The sequence below is a fragment of the Anas acuta genome, chromosome 2 (genome assembly GCF_963932015.1).
Source record: "Anas acuta chromosome 2, bAnaAcu1.1, whole genome shotgun sequence".
Classification (NCBI taxonomy): Eukaryota; Metazoa; Chordata; class Aves; order Anseriformes; family Anatidae; genus Anas; species Anas acuta.
In genome coordinates this window covers 13,640,569-13,661,943 of record NC_088980.1, presented here as the reverse complement: position 1 = coordinate 13,661,943, position 21,375 = coordinate 13,640,569, and the positions used below count along the sequence as shown (strand labels likewise).

Below are 21,375 nucleotides of genomic sequence, written 5' to 3'. Positions count from 1 at the left end.
TGAAGAACTGTTTGGTGACCTGGTACAGCACTTGGATGTGCACAAGTCGATGGGGCCGGATGGGATCCACCCAAGGGTACTGAGAGAACTGGCGGAGGAGCTGATAAAGGACCTCTTACCGTCATTTATCAACAGTCCTGCCTATCAGAGGAGGTCCAGTTGACTGGCAGATAGCAAACGTGACACTCATCTACAAGAAGGGCCAGAGGGCAGACCCGGGGAACTATAGGTCTGTCAGTTTGACCTCAGTGCCAGGGAAGCTCATGGAGCAGATTCTCTTGAGAGTCATCACACGGCGCTTGCAGGGCAAGCAGGCGATCAGGCCCAGTCAGCATGGGTTTATGAAAGGCAGGTCCTGCTTGACGAACCTGATCTCCTTCTATGACAAAATGATGCGCTTGGAGGATGAGGGAAAGGCTGTAGATGTGGTCTACCTTGACTTCAGCAAGGCTTTTGACACCGTCTCCCACAGCATTCTCCTCAAGAAACTGGCTGCTCTTGGTTTGGACTGGCGCACGCTTCGTTGGGTTAGAAACTGGATGGACAGCCGGGCCCAAAGAGTCGTGGTGTATGGAGTCAAATCCAGTTGGAGGCCTGTCACTAGTGGCGTTCCCCAGGGCTCGGTGCTGGGGCCGGTCCTCTTTAATATCTTCATCGATGATCTGGATGAGGGCATTGAGTGCACCCTCAGTAAGTTTGCAGATGACACCAAGTTAGGTGCGTGTGTCAATCACAATTCATTGTGATTTACACTTCCCCCTGATTTAACCACTTGACAGAAAAAAAAAAAAAAAAGGGAATTTACAAATTGGATACAATAAGGTATCGGAAATCAATTTCTTGTCAGGAAATATTTAATACTTTTGCTATTACCAAGATATTTAAAAAGGCTAACAGTGTGACATAGATGACCTATGTATGAATATAGTGCCTACTATGATTTCTATTAAGTGGCCTTCATTATCAGTAGCAAGAAAATCTGGGAAACAAGTCATATGTTGGAAGTCTTTCTTTTTTTTTCTTTTTATTTTTTTTTTCTTTTTATTTTTCTCTTTCCCGTTTTGTGAGTACTGAAGTCAAAAGATGCAAAGTACAGTTTATTTTTATTGTTATTACACTCTGGTTAAGACCCAAAGGTTAAAACACATCCTTTGGAATGGCATCCAGTGCGCAGTGTTTTCTACTTATCTAAAATGTCATTTGTAATGTGGGTATGTTTCAACTCAGCTTGTCTCAAGGCCTGTGTGTTGTTTGACACAGTACTCTATGCAGTACATATAGCATTATGTGGATTGCAAAACAGCTCTGAGCCCATGATTGAAACTGTGGCAGCACAATAACCATGAGTTGAGCACCAAAGAATGTGGCAGGTAACCACAAGCTATAATTCTGGCAATTACAACAATGATATTTTGAGAGACTGGATGGCTGCAGTGGTATTTTTCTATTCCCTCTTAAGGTCTCCCTTCAAAGTTAACAGTTCAGTTTTTCTTAGTTGGTCTGGCATGAATGTTTAACTTATACTGGAAAAGTTATTCTGCCACAGCAAGATGTTTAAACTGTATGTCTCCTCTCTGTTTTTTATTCACAGACATGGCTATGTCAGTGTATGGAAAAGAGATGCAAAACGTAGAAGATTATGAATAAGATCTAAGATTTTATTAACATAGACAAAGAAAGCAGATAGTTTGGATTTGAGGGGAAAAAGAAGCAAGAAAGCTAGCATTCTTCTTATAGCACATATTATTTCTTAAGTAGGAAATGAAAAACATAAAATGTTATTACTTGAAGAACTTGAATAACAAGCAAATTTCATATGTTGCAAATATATTTGGACAGATAAAAAAAAAAAAGACAGTTGTGGAAGAGGTGTTGCTGCTACAAATTGGAGGTGGTAAAATGCAGTTTAGCATATTCATAGCAGGATGGTCTTACTGACAAAATTTTTCTCATCTAATTTCGGCTTCAAATGATCAGGTAGAATGAAAACAAGTGAATAGCACAAATATTTAAAAGCCTTGTTTGAAGTCATGGCAATACGTTCATCCTTCAGTGTTTGTCAGCACATGGTTAATTGTATCAACCATTTTACTCATGACATATCTACTGCCACATGTGTAACCAAATGTAAGTCTCCCTGTTTTCTCCATCCCACTTCCATTTAGAGAAAAGACTCATGAAAAAGTACTGTTGCTTTCCACCATCTCCAAAGAACAAGTTACTTTTGTCTCAGTTTGGTTCAAGAATTGCAACCACTATATTTATTTGAGCATTTCCCTTAAACTAAAATCCCTAGCTACCTTTCATAGATAAGCTGTTATATACCAAAATTATTCTCAGTGTTATTTTAAAAGAAATATGACATTATCTATTATTTGACCACCATCTATGCCTAAGAATGCAATTAAAAACCTACACATTGCTCTTTTTTTTTTTTTTTTTTTTTTTTTCCTAAAGTAAATGACATTACTTTTTGCCATACTTACTTTGGCCAATATTTATTGTTTGATGGTTTGATGGTGCTGTAGATGAATGATGCATCATACTGCCTGAAGTGGCATTTCAGCTGTTGAAACACGTGGTGAATATTTGAGTCTTCACTACAAAAATGGCAGAGAGGGTTATTGACCTACTGGTAAACACAAATACCTGATTTAGATGCTACAGATGCTACCATGGTCACCTTTTAGCTTGAAATCATCATGTCATAGAAAATGTGAAGTATCTTCCCATAATGCTCCAAAATGTGGGTAAGCCCAGTACAGAAAAACATTTAAGGGAAGTATCCATGTTCTATCGTTATCCATATATCAATCTTATGACATTATTTTTCCTGTAAAAACAGCTAGTTTATTTTTTCTCTTTTAGTGTAAGGTATCTTTTGTTTCCAGTAAAGATTATGTTGTTCAGTGACCTATGTTTGTAACGATGAGGAGGCGTAAATTAAAGTGCTTCTGCACGTGATAGAATTTAAAGGGCAGGATTCACAGTTGCCATTCAAAGGCACAGATACATTTGATTCACTGAGGTGAATCAGAAGATAAACTTTTATCTATATTTTCTTTTGTTCAGAGGTATTGGCTCCTCTGGTATCTGTTAAAGACAACTACCAATAGGTTTGCCTTTCATATTGTTCTCATGCCTTCTGTTGTGGAAGTCTGGGAAATACCAGGTGGACCAAACTAGTTTCACTTGTGTAGAATGAGATTAAGGATTTGAAAACTGTTTTCTTTCCTACACTGACTTTCTTTTTTTTTTTTTTTTTTCCTTTTATTATTATTATTATTTAATCATAACATAATCAGCTTCTATTTTTAATCATTTTGTGAACTTAAATAGAACTAACACATCACTGTAGGTCAAACAATGCTCTAATAAAAGTGGTATTTTCCTTACTGTTACTTCATAAACTGAAAAATATTTAACTCCCGCAGAAACCTATTAATGGGGAGTATTTATAAAGTTGCAACTGATATAAACCTTTCCATGATGTTTCATATTTTACTAAAACATACAGACTAGATGGTGTGTCAGACCTCTGAATGCTGATACAACATATCAGTTACATCAGCTTGAATGCTGTCCTCCCCTGGACATTACTGAAAAAAACTCTTCTATCATTACTGAAAAATCCTGTGTAATTAATTAGAAAGCAGCAATCAGCTTATAGAATTCCTGAAGTAGCCTTTGGTTTCTAAACAGGATGATCTATCACTGTCATTTAAGAAAAATATACTTAGAAATCATCTTAAGTGCTATTTAATGCTAACTTCCATTTCTAATACCTACCAGATTTATCTGTGAGAACAAACTAAGAGAAAATATTTGTCTAAAATGGATGAAAGGAATATCCCTTCCCATCAATTTTCTCCAGTGCTTTTTTGGAGGATATCTTTATTTACCTGTACAGTATTTAACTGTAGAGGAAAATGACCACTGTCCTTTTTGCCAAAATAGAGAGTCTCTCCTTGCTTTAGGCATCACAAGAGAGAACTAATCTCATGAATAAAAATGTTGACTTATTTATGTGCTGAATTATACATACATTTAATAATAACAGAATAAAGTGAAGTAGTAATATTTATACAGAGTCTAGATGAATGTGTGAAAGATTTATGTAATGTACCCAAGGTTCTCTTGATATAAAAAAGCATAGTACTGAAACTGATAGAGATATGAATTTACACCCATCCACCTTCTAATCCTGCCCATTATATATCATACAGACAATTTCATGTATAATAAAACTGGGAAAATTTTTGTTAGTACATGATTTTTTTAACTGTAAACTGTGCCTTGGAATGAAATACACCAGAGTTAATACATTGCCATCTGTCTTTATTTTGCTTACCAACTGGATCATATCCCTCACACAGAGCATATTATTTTTGAAATAAGCAAGCTCCCATTGACAAGGAAGACCATAATGGCTCTGTAAGAGACAATGTGGTCTGCTGTGCAGAAGTCCACGTTTGAAAGCTCCTGAATTACACACTAAAAGAAGTTTAAAAATGCATTCAAAACATACCACAGTGCAGTGTTAGTGTTTCATAGCTACTTCATCCCATTGGAAAACTAGAAGAGACACATAGTGGAGCCAAAATCTATTGTGGTTATTTTATAAGGCAGCTTAAAATAGTTTGTGCCAATGGTTCATCTTGAACAAATCTGAAAATTGATCCGTGCAATTGCTTACAAAATATTAATAGGAGTGCAAACTAAGGTAATCCTTGCTAAAGGATGCTTAATCTCATCTGATCAAAACTTTATCTCTTTCACCCTTTCAATTCCTTCTTATAATATCCAAATTTCACCTGTTTAAAAATGGTTATTCATAAAAAATTATTGTGAAGTCAAGGGAGCTTGAGTGATTGTGGAAGTTACTGAAATTAATCAGAAATAAAGCAATATCTATAAAAAATGTTGTCAAAAATCCCAGTGGATATGGGAATCCACTTTGTTCCCGAGCCTTAATTGATTTTCCTTCTGTTTCTGGTGGTCATTCAAAAGGGTGATAACTGGGGAAGTTGTTCCTATGTGACTTTCAGAGATGACTGAAAGATTCTGGTTGGTTTATTCTCTGTGACAATGGCTTCTATCTCTAGACCTAGGTGAATGGAAAAGGTCACCCTTTACCCATCCTGAATATGAATACTGAAATCTTTTCAGTGAAAATCCAAAATCTCCAATATGACAGTTACAGTGATATTTCTCTTCTTGATAAGTATTTCCTTCATATATTTGAGTGTCAGGAGGAGAGACTGGCTTATGGAAAACAATTGGGAAAAACATGAGGTGGCACAAAGGGACAACTTCACAGTGATTTGAAATCTGATTGTAAATGCTTTGTTTAGATTGTAAAGAAAGGAAACACGTTGACATTTCCAAACAGAAAGACATACAAAGACATATTTCTTCTGTTCTAATATTATTTTCACAGCCAAAAATGCAATACCCTGGATTTTCTAGAAAAGATAGAAATATATTGCAGGAATTAAATCATTTTTGGAAAGGACCAAGTCTGCTAAAACTCAAATTTTCATATTTAGATGGATTATATATATATCTGGAAGAGACTCCCTGTTGATACTAAGTTTATCACGAGAACTTTCTTAGAATGAAGAGGTACAGGTAGGATGTTTCAGGTACAGGTAGGATTGAAGAGAGAGGTGTTTTGTTGCCTTATCAACTAAGTAGTGATTGGTTTTTAGTGTGGTTTAGTAGCCTCTTAATGTTATGGACCTATTTAATCAGAAGATCTCTAGTCAAAATGGGATTGGACCTGTCTTTGTATCTGCGTTTTGATACTTTTGTATTTCGTGCTACTGAAACAAAGGTTATATCTATAAGCTGTATAAGTCTGACACTACTCTCTCTCTTTATTACAGTTACTATTACTTACTGTTACAGTTCATGGCAGCAAATTCTAGAATAAATGGAATATTTTGTGTTTATTTTGCCTTTGGGCAGTTGCTGCATTCTCTATGTGCCTGAGCCACTTAGAGAATAAGTTATGTGGAAATGGAACTTATTAACATCTGGACAAATGTGACAGCATTGATTTGTAAGTTACAGAAAATAAATCAGCTTCATCACTCTGTGACTGGGAAACATTATCTATCTATCTATCTATCTATCTATCTATCTATCTATCTAATCTATCTATCTATCTACTTGATGGTCTATGAAGCAACGTTTCTTAGGAGTTGCTGGTAGGGTGAATCCTTGTACTCTGAAAAAATATGTTGCATTGTAACTCTAATGAAGTAAAAATAAATAAATAAATAAATAAAAACAGATACATTTTTATAGAGCTGACCAGGACAACTATTTGTTAAAGCTTTTAGTCCAAACTATATTTGTATAATTTATTCACAAAGAAAATATATAAAATTTTGAATGTCTTTACAAAACAAAATTGTTCAGCATTTCTTTTGCTATTATTTCTCACAGGAGAAAGAAGTAGTAGAAACAAAAACTTTAGTAAACTTTTAAAGACAAGATGTCAAATGTCTATATGAAGTACTGTAGCCTATTATACATTTTGACTTCACCTCTTTTTTTTTTTTTCTTTTTTTTTTTTTCCCCTTGATAATAGAGTCTTGACCATTATACTGACTTAAGTAACTGATATTGTGATATTGTAGACAGATGTTGGCTCAGATCTGCTTGGATTAGGTTTCTTGCAGAAATTTACAGATATGGACATATTTTACAGACATCTAAGTTTTCAGAAACAAATCTGTTACAGATACCCTTTAAGCTTTTCAGACTGGGTGTTTGAAAACATTTCTGCATTGTGCCATATCAATTTGCCACTTGAGAACAGAAAGAAGGGAAATGAAGAGTTATGGTTGCAATCAGCTACTAGAACATGATTTAATTTTAATATTAGAAAGTTACATTAAAAATACTGATTATTTATTTATTTATTTTAACTCAGAGGAAATAAGGGAAAGGTGTTATGAGTTCTGAGCATCTGGTTTCAGTTTCTAACTTTCCTGTATTTCTAAAAGTCATTATGTATTGGATTATAGGTCCAAGGAAGAACAAATGATATGACTGAGTAGCCAAAATGAATTGTTATGTTCTTCTTCTAGCTCCTATTGGTTTTGGAACTGTGAAGGGTCCAATTACAATTTTACTTTGAATGCTTCTGGCTTTTCTTGTTCTCTGTTCAGGAAACAGATGAATGGGTACACTGTTGTTCATATTGTAGTAGGGAGGTAGCAATTCATCCTGGACAAGGCTTGTGTGACTTGGCAAATATTTCCACACCTCCCCTCCAAATAAATAAATACATACAATAAACACATAAATAAAACCTTTAAATGAAATAAGGGTTTAAATAGAACAAAAATGTATGGAAACAGAATTTTCCAATTTTATAAATGTCTCTCCTAATTAATGTATTTATCTTTTCTGCATCAGTACTGATATGTTTTTATTCATTCAGCTACTTAGAAGAACAAAACCTGAATGTATTTCAGATCTTACTATAAAATGCTGGAAACTCTATGTATTTTTATTTATTTATTTATTTACTCATGTATTTTTATTTATTTAATTATTTTTCCAATGTTATTTGCATTTTATCTCATCTCATTCATTTCTGTGGCACTCACTTCAGCTGAAATGAGGCCTAAAGTCTGTTCTTGAAGGGTCTATTTTATCTGAAGTGCTTACACTATGATTCAATTTGTTCAGTGTTTTCTGCCTCTCTACTTGACTGCTTAAAGATAAAAGACATAACATAAAGGCTGAAATCCAAAATGCAGATTTTAAAACCGTCACTCAGCTTTCACAGTCACCTGGAAGCAAGATTTCAGTAGACCTGTCCAAAACTGCTTCTGCCCCAACAGTGCTGCATGGCTGACAGCTCACAGACATCACTGTTTTCATTTTCTTTAAGAACTTTGAGCTGACAACATCCCTCAGAATAGTTTTGGTAGGCTGGATCTTATAAAAACACAGAGAAGGAAAGGGTTTTTGTTCTCTTAATGCACCTTTTGTCTACTAGTCCTGTGACTGGATCTCTCAAATGAGGTACTGCAAATTTGGCCTCAGCTTCTTTTTCCATTTGAAGGAAACCAGACACAATTTCTAACATTCAGACTACACAAGCATCTTTGGGGTATTCTTTTACTCTCGCCTTTTAAGATACTGTGAAAAACATAAAATTTCCTGAGGAAGAAAGTAGTGGCTAGGATACTTTTTTTAGAAACAGGCTGGTCTGTATTTAAATACTGTGTACTAATGCTTGGAAGTGCAGAATGTAGAATGTAGACTAAAGAAAATCTCTTGAGTCATGTACAACTAAAACACTGTTTTATTACTTCTGAAATGAGGATCTCAATGAACTCAGATAAACAGAGGTTTTGTATCAAGTTTTAGCACCCTCCATAGCAGACTACACATTGTGGCAGGTCTGAATGTGGAGATGGAGTCCAGCTAACATAATTTGAGCTAAGCAGTATCTGAGGAGGGTTATAGGATGTCTAGCAAGAAAAATAATGTACCTCCTCACATGTGTGAAGCAGAGGAATAAGTATATTTAGTGCTTCAAATACTTGACAGTAGGCTTTAATGCTAAACTACCTCCCCTAGTTTTGTGCATGAATCTGACAGTATTTAAAGGGAGAAGAAGATGCAGGTGGACATCTCTCTTGTGCTGAAATGCCTTAACCAAGGTTTTCAACCTATTACTGAAATACAGGCCCAGATTTTTGGCCCTGCTAAGGAAACATCTCTCACAGGTATTACTGATGTGATGTTTAAAAGTAGGAACAAAGGGACATTTAGTTCCTCATATCACATATATTCTGAATCTATCTATTTCCTCATCTTTAATCTACATGTGCCTTAGTGGTCCTTAGTTTTAATGTTGTATTCTAACATCCTTCTATTCCACCAGGTCCTCAATCTATCCAGTTTGTAGAGCCCGGGAGACAACTGAGATGTTGGCAGGAGAGGACCTGGATTAGAGGAATTTATTTTCAGGCATGCCTGTGAAGTGTCAGTCATGTTGTTAACACTAGATAATCTGAAACTGGCAAATGTGAGGAAATTAAATTTAAAGCTGGCACTTCATCTTTAATTCACTGTTCTGTGTGCTGTAATGATATAATTTTACAGCAGTGTGAATTAAGGTTGGAGTAGGATCAGACTTTAATCTGACTTATCTGTTTTTTGTCAGTTTAATCTAGTTTAACAACATGTTTAATTTGGAAGACTTTCCAAGTCACCTAAGGGAATTGCCTTATAGTTCAGCACAGCATTTGATACTGAAATCTAAAAAGAGAAAAACTCAACAGCCTCCTTTCTTCTACCTGATAGTGTTGATATTATCTTGGATGGTGTTGATATTATCTTGGAGTAGAGTGCATCTGTAATAACCAGGGGCTTACCGAAACGTGGACTTTTAGCACCGTAAGCAAAGGCCTTGAGTACACTAAAGAGAAGTTTTTGGTACTAATAGCTGTTTAATGTCATTGGTGCCAACAACAGACAGTGAAACAATCATTAACATTAGGACCATGTATCCACATTCTACAAGTGTGATTCTGCTAATATTGTTTTCACAAGTGGATTTTATTCTTGAAGTAAAAGCTCAGTATATTTTCATAACTTGACAATTTGCTGGACAGGCTTCAATCTGAACTAAGTAGAGGATTTGTTTATACCCACTACACATTTTTTTCCAGATCTTTTCATCAGTACAATAGTTCAATTCTTTACCCCATGACCTCACTATATTTTATTTCACTTCATCTTCAGATAAACAGGGAGAAATTTATACATTATTCATGCTGGGCTTCTCTCTTATTTTATAGTCACAGCCACATTAGCAAAAAGAAGAGTGATAAGCAATATTTTATAAATTAAATTGTTTACCACCTCGTCTTGACCATAGAACTTGTAAGTGAACATAGTCCTAAACCTAGTGCTTTACGTAGGCATGGATAGCATAAGCTAGCCAAAGGGAGCAAGAAGCAGATAAAGAATTGAAAAAAAATATATATATAATAAAGCTCTGTATCATGCCAGAGCCTGTGATACTGCTGTTCTTAGCTTCCTGTTAACCACAAAGCAAGGTGAAAGATCAACACAGACAAGGACAGTTATGTCAGTTACAAGCATGTGTTGGAAAGAGCCTGTGAAAAAGCATCTTCACATATAAGAACAAACAAACTCACTATACTAGAAATACTACTTATGGTTTTCCTTTCACCCCAGGTAGAAAGACAAGCGTTCAACCTTTGAAATAAGGAATGGGTCCAGCCTCACATAATGACACTAATGGTATGGATCTGTCCATGAATACCTTAAAGTTACAGACATGTTTTCATAAGTTGGGGTTTAGTTCTAAAATGAAGAGAGCAAAAACATTTTGTATAGATTGGTTTGGCTTTATTCAACAAGACATATGGCTGCCTAATTTCAAATGAGAGCTCAGACCTATTGTACTATATACATATGTTGTACTGTTTACCTATGAACACAACAAAGTGTTATTTAAACATTAAAAAATGGGATTTTACATACTTAGCTTCACGGACATAGTATGAACATCTTGGTGTACATCTTCCAGTTACATTCATTCAAAGGCATTTTGTGCCCTCTGGTGACCAATCAGAGCTCCATTTTTCCAGGTTAGCGGCAACCTTTTTGATACCAGGACTCTTTTTAAATATTAGTAAAATTTTGTACTCATAGGTTGGGCTAAAGTAATAGCATACTTAAAAAAATGCATGGTTAGTTCATACTTGTTTTTATTATTATTATTTTTTCCATATACTTTAACTTGTCATATGATAGACTTTCATTTAAGGTTGGATTTCTAAATTCTCAATTTGGCCCTGTAATCAAAGCATTTCATCCAGAAATGGTCATATGAGGTAAAATTTGGAAAAAAATCATTGCGAGCTACTTGGTAGATTGAATTACCTATCAAAGCAAAAGGAATTTAATAACGTATAAATATCATGTCATAGTAACAATACATCTTGCAAAAAACATTTTCCATACTAAAAGATCATAGAATAAATCGCATTCGTGACTTTTTTACAAAAAAAAATCAAAGTGATTTTTAATTTTTTTTTATATCTATGTAAAGATTTTGTCCTGTAGTGTCTTATGTTTAGAGGCATCACTAGAACCAAAATGTAACCACATTTGTAAGTGAAGCATTGTGTATTTAAAACAGTATACAGAAAAACAAAACAAAACAAAAACAAAAACCTGTAAGCAAATCAAATCATTCCTGGCATATAAATAAGCATATGCATAAAAAGAGTGATTGAATTAATAAGTTAATGTAATACTTCAAAAAATATGAGGTATTATAAAGAGGCACAAAATAGAATTCAGTTAGATGGAGTTGTCATCAATACTTTTGGAAAAGTTGTCATTTAGATCTTACTTTTTTCTTTCATAAAAAAAATAAAAAGTGTATGATATGTTGTCATACCACAGTTTGGCACCAATCCAGTGTTGTAGGGGGAAACCATCATAAAATGTATTTTTCCCCTGAGATTTTCATTTACCATCCAAGAACTACCCTGAAGAAGGAGAAAGGACAATTTGTCCTTACCCACAATACCACAGGTTTTTTGTATTGTTGCAATCTAATATTTTTTCTGGCAATAGCCCTGATTAACAGTCTGATTTGTCTCCTTGTGGGCACCTCAAAGCCCCATGAGGTCAGCTGAATGTTTTCTGCTGATTTTGGTAGGTTTTGGATTGGGTTCTAAAGGAAAGAGGCCCGGCATACTAAAACTAAGAAAACAAACAAGCAAGCAACAACAACAAAATAGTATCTTTTCCCAAGGATATAGTATTGTTTTTAGGGCAGGCCTCTCAATTTGAAAAAGTGTCAGTGTGCTTAATACTAATAGTTACTTAAGCTGTCAAAATGTTTGGAGAATTAATTACTGTTTGCAAAGTTTGTAAGTGAATTAAAGAAAGTGCATAGGATTTTAGTATTGTTTGCAGGTCTATTTTTAATAAATCCCTCTTGATCATAATTCATTGTCCCTCCGATAATTCATCTAAGCCTTTTCAGTCAACACTTTCTGTTCCAATCCATATTAATTAACAATATTGGTCTGTTGGTGCTACAGCATTTACCATTTTCCCTCTGGTTTCAGAACACTGTAATTAAAGCAGTCCTAAGAGAACTGATTAATGAATTGACCTGAAATGCCTTATTATAGATCCTACACAAAACTTACTTTTAAAAATGTACTACAAAGTTTTGTAGAATTTAGCTAGAAAGCCACTAGAGCCTGAAGACTGATTCTCTCTGTAAAACACAGAAGACCAAAGTATAAAATTAAAATTTTCTTCTACCTTTGTGTGTAAATCAATCTCAGGAAGTGCAGCTTTACAAAGGGTAGCTCAGATTAGAGAGTGGCATTTGCTTATGCAAAAGATTAGTTTCTAATTCTACTATAAGAAAGACATTAATATATATTTCTGTTCTCATTTGAAACTCCACTGATTTCATTAATGTTCTTATTATGGTATTGACATTTTTTTTTAAATTATTATTATTGTTGTTATTTATATCACTATTTGTGATTTCACTTTTTTTTTTTTTTTTTGTGATCTCCTTTGGTAACTGTATATATGTGACACTACCAGGAAATAATATAAGTAACTTTCTTTTTCTTGTCACCACCAAGAATGTTTTAGATTATTTAGTTAGTTCTTTGTTAAGAAATAAAACTTTGGCTATTGAAGGGGGGGGGAGAAGAGAACAAAAAGATCTTGCCAGAAATCATCTTTACATGTAATTTGTAACACAGGCAGTTTGGTTGTTCAGATGTTTTCCTTCTCACACTTCTCCAGTTAAATGAATGAAAACTATTCTTTTCAATATTTTTCATATGCTGGATTCTTGTTATAGGATAAGGAGAGAAGCAACCAGATGCTTATGAAATTGTAGTGGGAGAAAAGAGAAAGGGCTATTCATGGATGGATTTGGAGAGGGGTGAAAAGGGTGGTAATATAATAAGTTGAAGTATTTTTTTTTTTTTATGCCTTAGGGAAACAAATGAGAGCAAAAGTAAATGCAGTGTGAAAGCACACAGTTTGCTTATTTATTTATTTATATATTTACTTAACCATTAAAGTTTGAATTAGTTATCCATGCTAATATAACTTTAAATGTTTTGTCTTTGGAGTATACTTAGGAGAGAATATTTTTTGTGTGTTTTTCTTTAACTGTGGATTGCTATGAGATAAAATTCATATGTAGCAAAATGAATTGCTACATATATGATTGCTTTGCCATCATATATGAATATGATTGCTTTGGTGCTAATAACCAGATTCCATGGAAAACGGGATTTTTATGAAAATTGTCAGATACTTGAAAATGACTGCACAATGCAATAATCTGAAAACACCACAGACAATTATGATAGTCTACTGAAGTGATATCATTTCTCTATAAATAGAAAAAAATCTATCACCCTACCAAGAATTGGAGGGTGTCCAAGAATGTCATTCTTAAGCGTTATTAAAAAAAAAAAATAAAATAAAAGAATGAAGCTTCCATTCACTGAGACTAAATGTTAAAAAAGCAGATTTTTTTGAACAGTCCTAATTTAATGAATTTACAAAACTGATTTCAGAAAGATGAATGAGAATGAAGTATTTTGTGAAGTAGCCACTGTCAGAGCTGAAAACAGTGCCTTATTTTTAATCCCTTCAATCTACCACCCATCCATTTGTTCAAAACGGACATAGCTCAGCCCTGTAAGGTTAGCATTAAATGTTATCTACTAAATCCAGCCAAATTTAATCCTCCCTTGAATCATAGGAGTAACTCAATATAGTAAACTACCCTTAGGTTGGAGTTTCACATTATAGTTTTAATTGGGTGGACTTTTTAATCCCTTTATTTCAATAAGAATGACCCATATGCTTGTAGTTAGGTATGAATTAAAGCCTAAAAACTGTGAAAAAAAATATATATTGTGAAAGTCCTAGTTCTGTGTGAAGGCCTGAAGACAGCATTATTTTATTAATCCTGACCTGCTACATGAAATATTGACTCCAATATTTAACTAAATTATATGTTCCGGAAAGGCACAGGGTATTTCTGTGAACAGAAATACCAAGATGCATAAAAACAAACAAACAAACAAACAAACAAACAAACAAAAAAACCACACATAAAACAGTTTGTTAAATTGTTACCTACAAGTTTTATTGAGTTGGGACTTACTTTATTGGAAGGACTTTAGGAGCCCAGACATGTACCAAAAATATTCTTTAAGTAAATAAATAATAATAATAAGCTAATTGGAAATGGGACATATGAAATAATTGAGGAATTTCTGTGATATCAGGGTTCAAGAAAAGATTTTTCATTTTAACTATTAGCTCACATTCTGGTAGCCCCACGGTTTCATCCCCAGAGCCTCAAAGTCTAATAACTGATGGTTTTAAGACCTAGAAAACAAAAAAACAAATAAACAAAAACTGTATGTCAGATGTCAGTTATCAAATTAAAATCATCGTCTATATTAGCTTTTTCCACAAGATCTCAGAACTAATATCTGCAATTTTATGCCCAGCACTGAAGAAGTACATCACATATTAAGTAATCCTCAGTGTTGATGTTTTCCACATCATTGCATTAAAAGTATAAACTTTTAGAATTCAGTAATTCATTTTATTCAATTGATCTGCTGGACAAAAACAGAGCCACTGATTTCAGGTTGATAAAAGAGAAGATGCAATAATAATAATAATAATTTAGCATAAAAATAGTTAAATGCTGTTCTCTCTTTCTCTCTGTATTCTCCCTTGAGAAACTTTTTTTTTTTTTTTTTTTAATGGCAATTCAGCTGGGGAAACTCTGAAATTCAAGATGCAGGAAGAATTCTTTCAATTCCATGTTGCAATACTCACTCCATGGCATTGTTAAATATTTCTCATTTTATTAATTGGATTGACCCCAATAAATAGAACCAGTGACTCTTGAATTTTCCAGAGAATGAATCTTTTCATTTGAACTAATGGTAAGTTACCCTCAGAAAATTGAGTTTGCGTTCATAATGAAGTTATGAAATCTACTGCTGAATTCATTAAATTGGAATAACTTTTATTTCATTATAGTAACAAACACAGCAAATTAATTTTTGCAGCTAGGCATCAGTATGTGTTTTTTAATAGAGAACGCTATTATGTGTGAACAATTAAAATCATTTACATTTGGAGAACATTGATTATGAATGATGTTATTATCCCATTAATACAGCAAAACCAATCAAAACTGAATGTTAAAGAGCTGAAATTGTGCATTTAAACTAATAAGTAAATTATGTGCAGATGTAGACAGGAGTCTGGAACTTTGGTACAAAATGTTGGTTGTGACTGGCACATATGATTAGCAAATTTGCACTGTCCCTTAAGGTCTAATTAAGCTCTATACACTATAAGACAGAAAGCTCCATACACATAATTACCCATTGTGTGCTTGCTTATCTATTAAAAATATTACTTTTGTTGTATTTAATTATGCGTGAAAAATGACGAATGTAATTTTATCTATGTAATCTTATCATGTGATCATTCTGCCTGTCAAGGAATGCCAGTATTTTAATTCTTTATAAAGGAACAACAACTTGAAGATAAAATTATATATATATATACATATATATACATATAAATATATATATATAATGAAACTTTTTATATGTTGTTACTTTTTTTTTTTTTTTTTTTCCTAATAACATCCTTTTGGATAAATGGAGAGCTATCTGTATGCAATTGCATCTTTTTATTTTTTTTCTCTCTCTTTTTTTTTTCTCTCTTTTTTAACTGAAATAGGAAATAAAAATCAAGCTGTCCTACAATACAATATGGATACCCTACAATAAAGAAAGGGTAGGTCTCTCTGCAAGTAGGGTCTATTCTCCTTGTCACTTTCAGACTCCTAAAGTTGTTTTACTTCAGAATCAGTACGGCCAGGGTGAAAAAAAAATATTTTCTGCAGGCAACAAAATATGAGGAAAAATATGCATTAATCCAATAAAATTTTTAATACTCTTCTTGAGAACTTACCTTGCCTGAAGATATTCAGCATAGTGCACGCCTATGCTGGCATAATGGAAAAATAATCAAAGCAATAAAAATTCAGATTAAAAAAAATGTTTACACAGCCAATAGTGAAAATAATATTTTTAAGCCTGAATGCTAACTCAGCAAGAAGGCTTCTACTCAATCACCTGATGCTCCTAAGGAAATTTAGGTCTCATCATACTATAGTGATATATACCATATATATACCATATAAAAATAGAAAATAGGGCTGTAAATAGACCTTTGGAGGTCAAGTTGTCCGCTGCTTTGCCTGAAGGCAGGATCAATGATTCCTCACAGATGTTTGTCTAAACCAGTCTCCATGAAATGAGTACTAGCAACTTTTTTTATCTCATCAGTTCTTAACTCTTGCAATTGCCTGGAAGTCAATAAGGTGACTACTCGTGTCTAGCCCAAGCTCCTTTCATCACTATGTGTTTTCTCATGTGTTTCCTTAATATGAATGTGACATTTGCCTCCTTCCAGCAGTGGCATTTAAGCTTAGGAACTATGACTTCTCACTTTACTAATCAGTAAATAAAAATCTTATTGTAGGTGCTAAGGAATGCATAAACTCTCTAGCTATAGGAGAAAAGGACATTCAGATGTAGGGAAGGTTATGATCTTATGTCAGCGTGCTCCAAAACCACCTGAGTACCTGAGGCAAAGTAAGTGCATGACAATCCATATGCTTTTTTATTTATTATTTTTTTTGTGCAAAACAAATATTTATGTTCACTTTGGTGGCTAAGAAAATATTAGTAATTTATTCTGCCAAGAACAATAATGTGTTTTATATACACTGAATTGTATTATACAACAGAGAAAGGGGAGATTTCTCTGCTAATGTTTAGAAATGCTGCTTCTGAAAAGCAAAGTCTAATTCACACAGATGTGGCTGCTGTTTGCACCACAGCTCTGCTGGCAGCCAGCAGTTTCACGTGGAAGCTTACCAAAAGACAAATCCCTTACACCCAGAAATCACAGACGTGTGCAGCTGATTACTTCCCTCCCTGATTTTTTAAATTGCTCTTCATTTATTTACAGCAATTGAATATTTGGTCAAACTACTGCCATATTCTTCCTTCAAGTCACTATGCTATGAAGAGGCATGCACCCTGCATAGAACAGAGCCATCTGTACCCTTTCAGATGTAAGTGATGTTTGTTATCTTACTTCTTGTTGGTATTCATCTGCAATTGTACCAAGAAACATTGCCTGGTCAGTCTCTCAGACTAAGTAGCCATAGATGATTACCTTCCTGACTGAGTAAAGTCTATAGGTGTGAATCTGTCCAGATAAAGCAAATAAAGTGAGGGACACTGTGACTTATAGAATACCTGGACTGGGCTCACTTCCCTGTCTCTTTCCTCTGCAGCTGCCAGTTCATAACAAAGCTTAGTTGCAGCTCCTGCACGACCTTCCCCTTCCAACTAAAGCCAGTAGAGTGACCCAGCTAGTTCTGATGTCCTAAAAGATAGAAAAAAAAAATAGAAAAAAAGATTAACTCTCAAGTGGAAAGATTTTTTTTTTTTCCCAATCAGAAATTAAGAAATTAAAGAAGGGTTAGTTTGTAAACATTTCATGAAGAAAACTTTCTTGGCACCACTATGATTTGAGTATCAAAGATACGATTTTTGCATGCAGAGTGGACCATTAGTGGGGCTGTAGTTTGACTAGCTGTGAGATCATGGTAATCACACATTTTGACAAATTTCTTTTCTTCCTCATTAACTTCAGCTTTTCTCTGGATTAGTTTGAACCAGCTGTAATTCATCTAGGCTTTGGTCTCCTCCCTGCTCTGAGAGATAACTGGTAAACAGCACCATCTGCATGGAATAAGAGAGGCGAAGCTGCTCTTTCAGTTAAAGATTGTTGTATTTTGTTTTATTTTGCTATTTTTTTTTCCCTTTCATTACAGAAAGCAAAGCAGCACCAGCTGAAATTAATCTTTATGATGAATAAACAATTTATTCAGTCCTTGTGAACACCCAGATGGATTAGTGGGAAAGGAAAAGATTTACACTTCGTAGATGATTGCTCTCTATGCCACACAGAGAAAATGTGATTACTTGTGTGTGATGATATTTGTACTTACTGGCCTCATAACTGCATCTGCACCACTTATGGTACAGTGACAGAATGTTATCTGGGGTGAGTTAGTGTTCTCCTATTATGTCAAAAACCATTCAGATCTTCATTTCTAGTATTTTATTTAGTAGGAAAATATGCAAATGACTGGAATAAAAACACACATAGTCTCTCTCTATATATTACTGATTTAAATAAATATATATATATATATGTTTTTGAATCTGAAAATAAAGCCAAAATATCTCTGTTTTTCTCTTTCAGCCTAGATTAATAACCTGTAATTGTGACTGAGGCTATGTAGATGATGATGGAATTCTCACATCAGTGATTGTCTCGTAAACTAACAAGAAATTATTTTCTTCTTGGTCCAGATTACTCTGGGATAAATTCAAAAACAAAATGGGTCACACAGATCAACTCAGAAACTGATGTCAGAGAGCAACATGTGGCAAAATAGAAATAAGTCACTCACAAAATCGTTAGGCTGAATCAGAGATAAACTATTTTATTACCTGCTTATTCTGACTGAAAAAAAATAATAAATAAATAAAAAAAGAGGAGTTAAACGAGCATAGTTCTCATTACTATTTCTGAAACAAATTTTTATTCATTTCAGAATATGGCAAAGATCCATAAGCTCTGAAATTTTTCACTATATTTTTGGTTTGTGTAAATAATAAGTGCTGTTCTGCAAAAATAGCATTTTCATTTTTAAATAGCTTTCCTAATGACTTGAATTTCAGGAGAGTTTCTATGACTACAAATTATACACCAAATTGTTGTCTATTAAATAGCACAATGACTATACATGCGACTAAAAATGGTAACATACTTCCATTTCCCATCCAGTAGAAAATATTCTTAAGTGTCTTTCACTTTCTTCTGCTTGACAAAATAAGTAACTACAGAAAAACAACAATTGAATATTTCAGATTATTATAAATCTGAATTAACTAAAGTAGATATAGTAAAATTTTTAGTAGGCATCAAGGTTTTGTCAGGAGAAAAAAACAAATAAAACCCAAAGTTTAAATAATTATTAACTTCTTTTTTTAGTAATCTTATTCCTTAACAGGAAATGTAACATCTCTTCTGAGATATTTTCAGTAGAAGAGCTCCAAGAAAGGTAAAAATAAAGTTTTCACAGGAACAACACCTGTTTAGGGTGACACTTATTTTTATTTTTTTTATTTCTATTTTTATTCTTTTTAGTTTGTTAACAAATCAAAATAGTTTACTTTATTTGAAGAGAAATAAGTAGGTGAATCGTAATTACTTTAGAACTTCCTGAATCTTAGAAGTTTTAGCAACTGACAGAGGATTTCAGAACACTTGTGTAAAGCTTGTGACAGTCTGCTGCTTCTTTCCAAACTTTTGTTCCCACTAGCAGTGACTTTTGCAGTTCAGTCTCTTTTGGTGTCAAAAAGATCACCCAGTGTTTTTAGTGGTAGCTCCAGACTCAGGCAAAACACAAAGTCACTCCATATCAAACAGTCACATATTTCATTCTAAACTAGATTCGTTACTGGAGTAGTTTCTATACTGGACAAGATGACACTTGAAACTGCGCAAAACAACACAAAATAAGAACAAGCTATCTTATAGCCTGTTCATGCATAATAACTGTTGTCTCTCCTGACCATTTCATATGCCGTATGTCCAAAGTTATTTTTGGGGCTGTGATTCTTGGTTATCCAACTTTCTCTCATATGGTTGTTTGGCATTCTTTAATATGTTGTAATTATACATCAGCTGTTTATCATACCATCTTATCCCAGATGCTGTTCTTGTGTTTCTGGCAGCACAAGTGTGTTCCTTTCCTATTGATCGTTCTGTGTTGTATTTGGAATTCTAACTGCTCTGTATTCAGCTGGCAGTTAAAAGAGAATACTTTTCCATCTGTATTTGTCACATAATAATATATAATAGTGGGCAAATTCAAGCTACCTTTGACCTGTAAGAAGGAATACTGTTCCAACTTGATACCTAGATACACAAATAAATTAATTATAATGTGTTTAGCTTCCTTTCACTACTAATTCAAAAAAAAATATTTATTTATTTATTTTTAAAGCACATTTGCATTATGCACTGTCCAGCTTCTGGATATATTAGAGATCTGAGTTGCACTTCTGTTGCAGTTCTTTTCTCTTACAGAGGTACTTTCTTCCTTGAATTAGATCCTTAGTCCATTCCTGTCATTATGAACTTGAATCTTGCTCCTTGTTACTGATATTTATTTGTTTATTAACTATATTAACCCTTGATCCTGTCTGGTCTCTGTCTTCCCATTATTTTCTTTGAGCTGTTCAGATTCTGATCACTCACAAGTTTTACATGCTTGTTTTGGCCGTTGTTGTTCTCATAATCATTTCGTTTGTCTATACAAATCTATATGTTTGTTAGTCTCTGTTTTTACCTTTGATCTGGAATCATCTAATATTTTCATTTTCTACATGTGACTATCAACTTGACTTGGGTCGTTATCTGATGCATTTAGGATTCCTATCTTCTACTTCAGTTCAAGGTTGTTCCATTATGTATTTATGAGTTTCTTACCCTTATGGGTTATTCCCAGATAGTTTCCAGATGCCTTCCTTAAAACAGTTTCAGATTATTTAAACTGCATTCCTTGTATCCTGCTTTTGCTATTGATATACTCAGTTGTGCATAGACATGACAACTATATATAAATTAAATACAAAATTTCATATTCAGTCCTGCAGAATTAAATAGATGAGCGCAATGTTATGTGTTAGCTCTTAACCACTGTTTTTGTCTCAACTTCCTGCCTGAGATCATATAAAGCACCTCAGAACTGAATAATAAACAAATAGAAAATAGGAAGAGATCCAGTAAAAGAGGGTATAAACTTTCCACCCTGCTAGCACTCTCTGTTGAGGCATGTGACTTATTCACACCATGGAAGAGGAGTCATGTAGTTACTCAGCTTTAGCAACTCCACTGGGAGCATATCCACATTCCGATTTATGTGTGAGACTAATCACTTTGTGTTCTTAAGCCACTGTGAGATTCTTCTAACCAAATAGAAATGTTATTGGCAGTACCAGAGAAAGCCTTGGATTTGGATGAAGACAAAGATGCAAGCAGGAGTTTGGGCTTGTGGAGACAATGACAAGGTTGTCTCTAATTGAAAAAAAAAATAATAAAAAAAAAAAAATT

The 21,375-nt window shown here is 33.9% G+C and overlaps 1 long non-coding RNA gene across 4 annotated transcripts in view; it reads left to right on the top strand.

Annotated features, from left to right (window-relative positions):
• Positions 1 to 21,375, top strand: part of LOC137852146 (uncharacterized) — a 102,961-nt gene that overhangs the window by 28,382 nt on the left and 53,204 nt on the right. For 3 of the 4 annotated variants that reach the window (XR_011093674.1, XR_011093675.1, XR_011093672.1), the window contains exon 2: positions 17,146 to 17,251. This is a non-coding gene — a long non-coding RNA (uncharacterized lncRNA). Of the gene's footprint in view, positions 1 to 14,879; positions 15,036 to 17,145; positions 17,252 to 21,375 lie in introns of those variants that run through there. The other variant, XR_011093673.1, reaches the window with a different exon arrangement.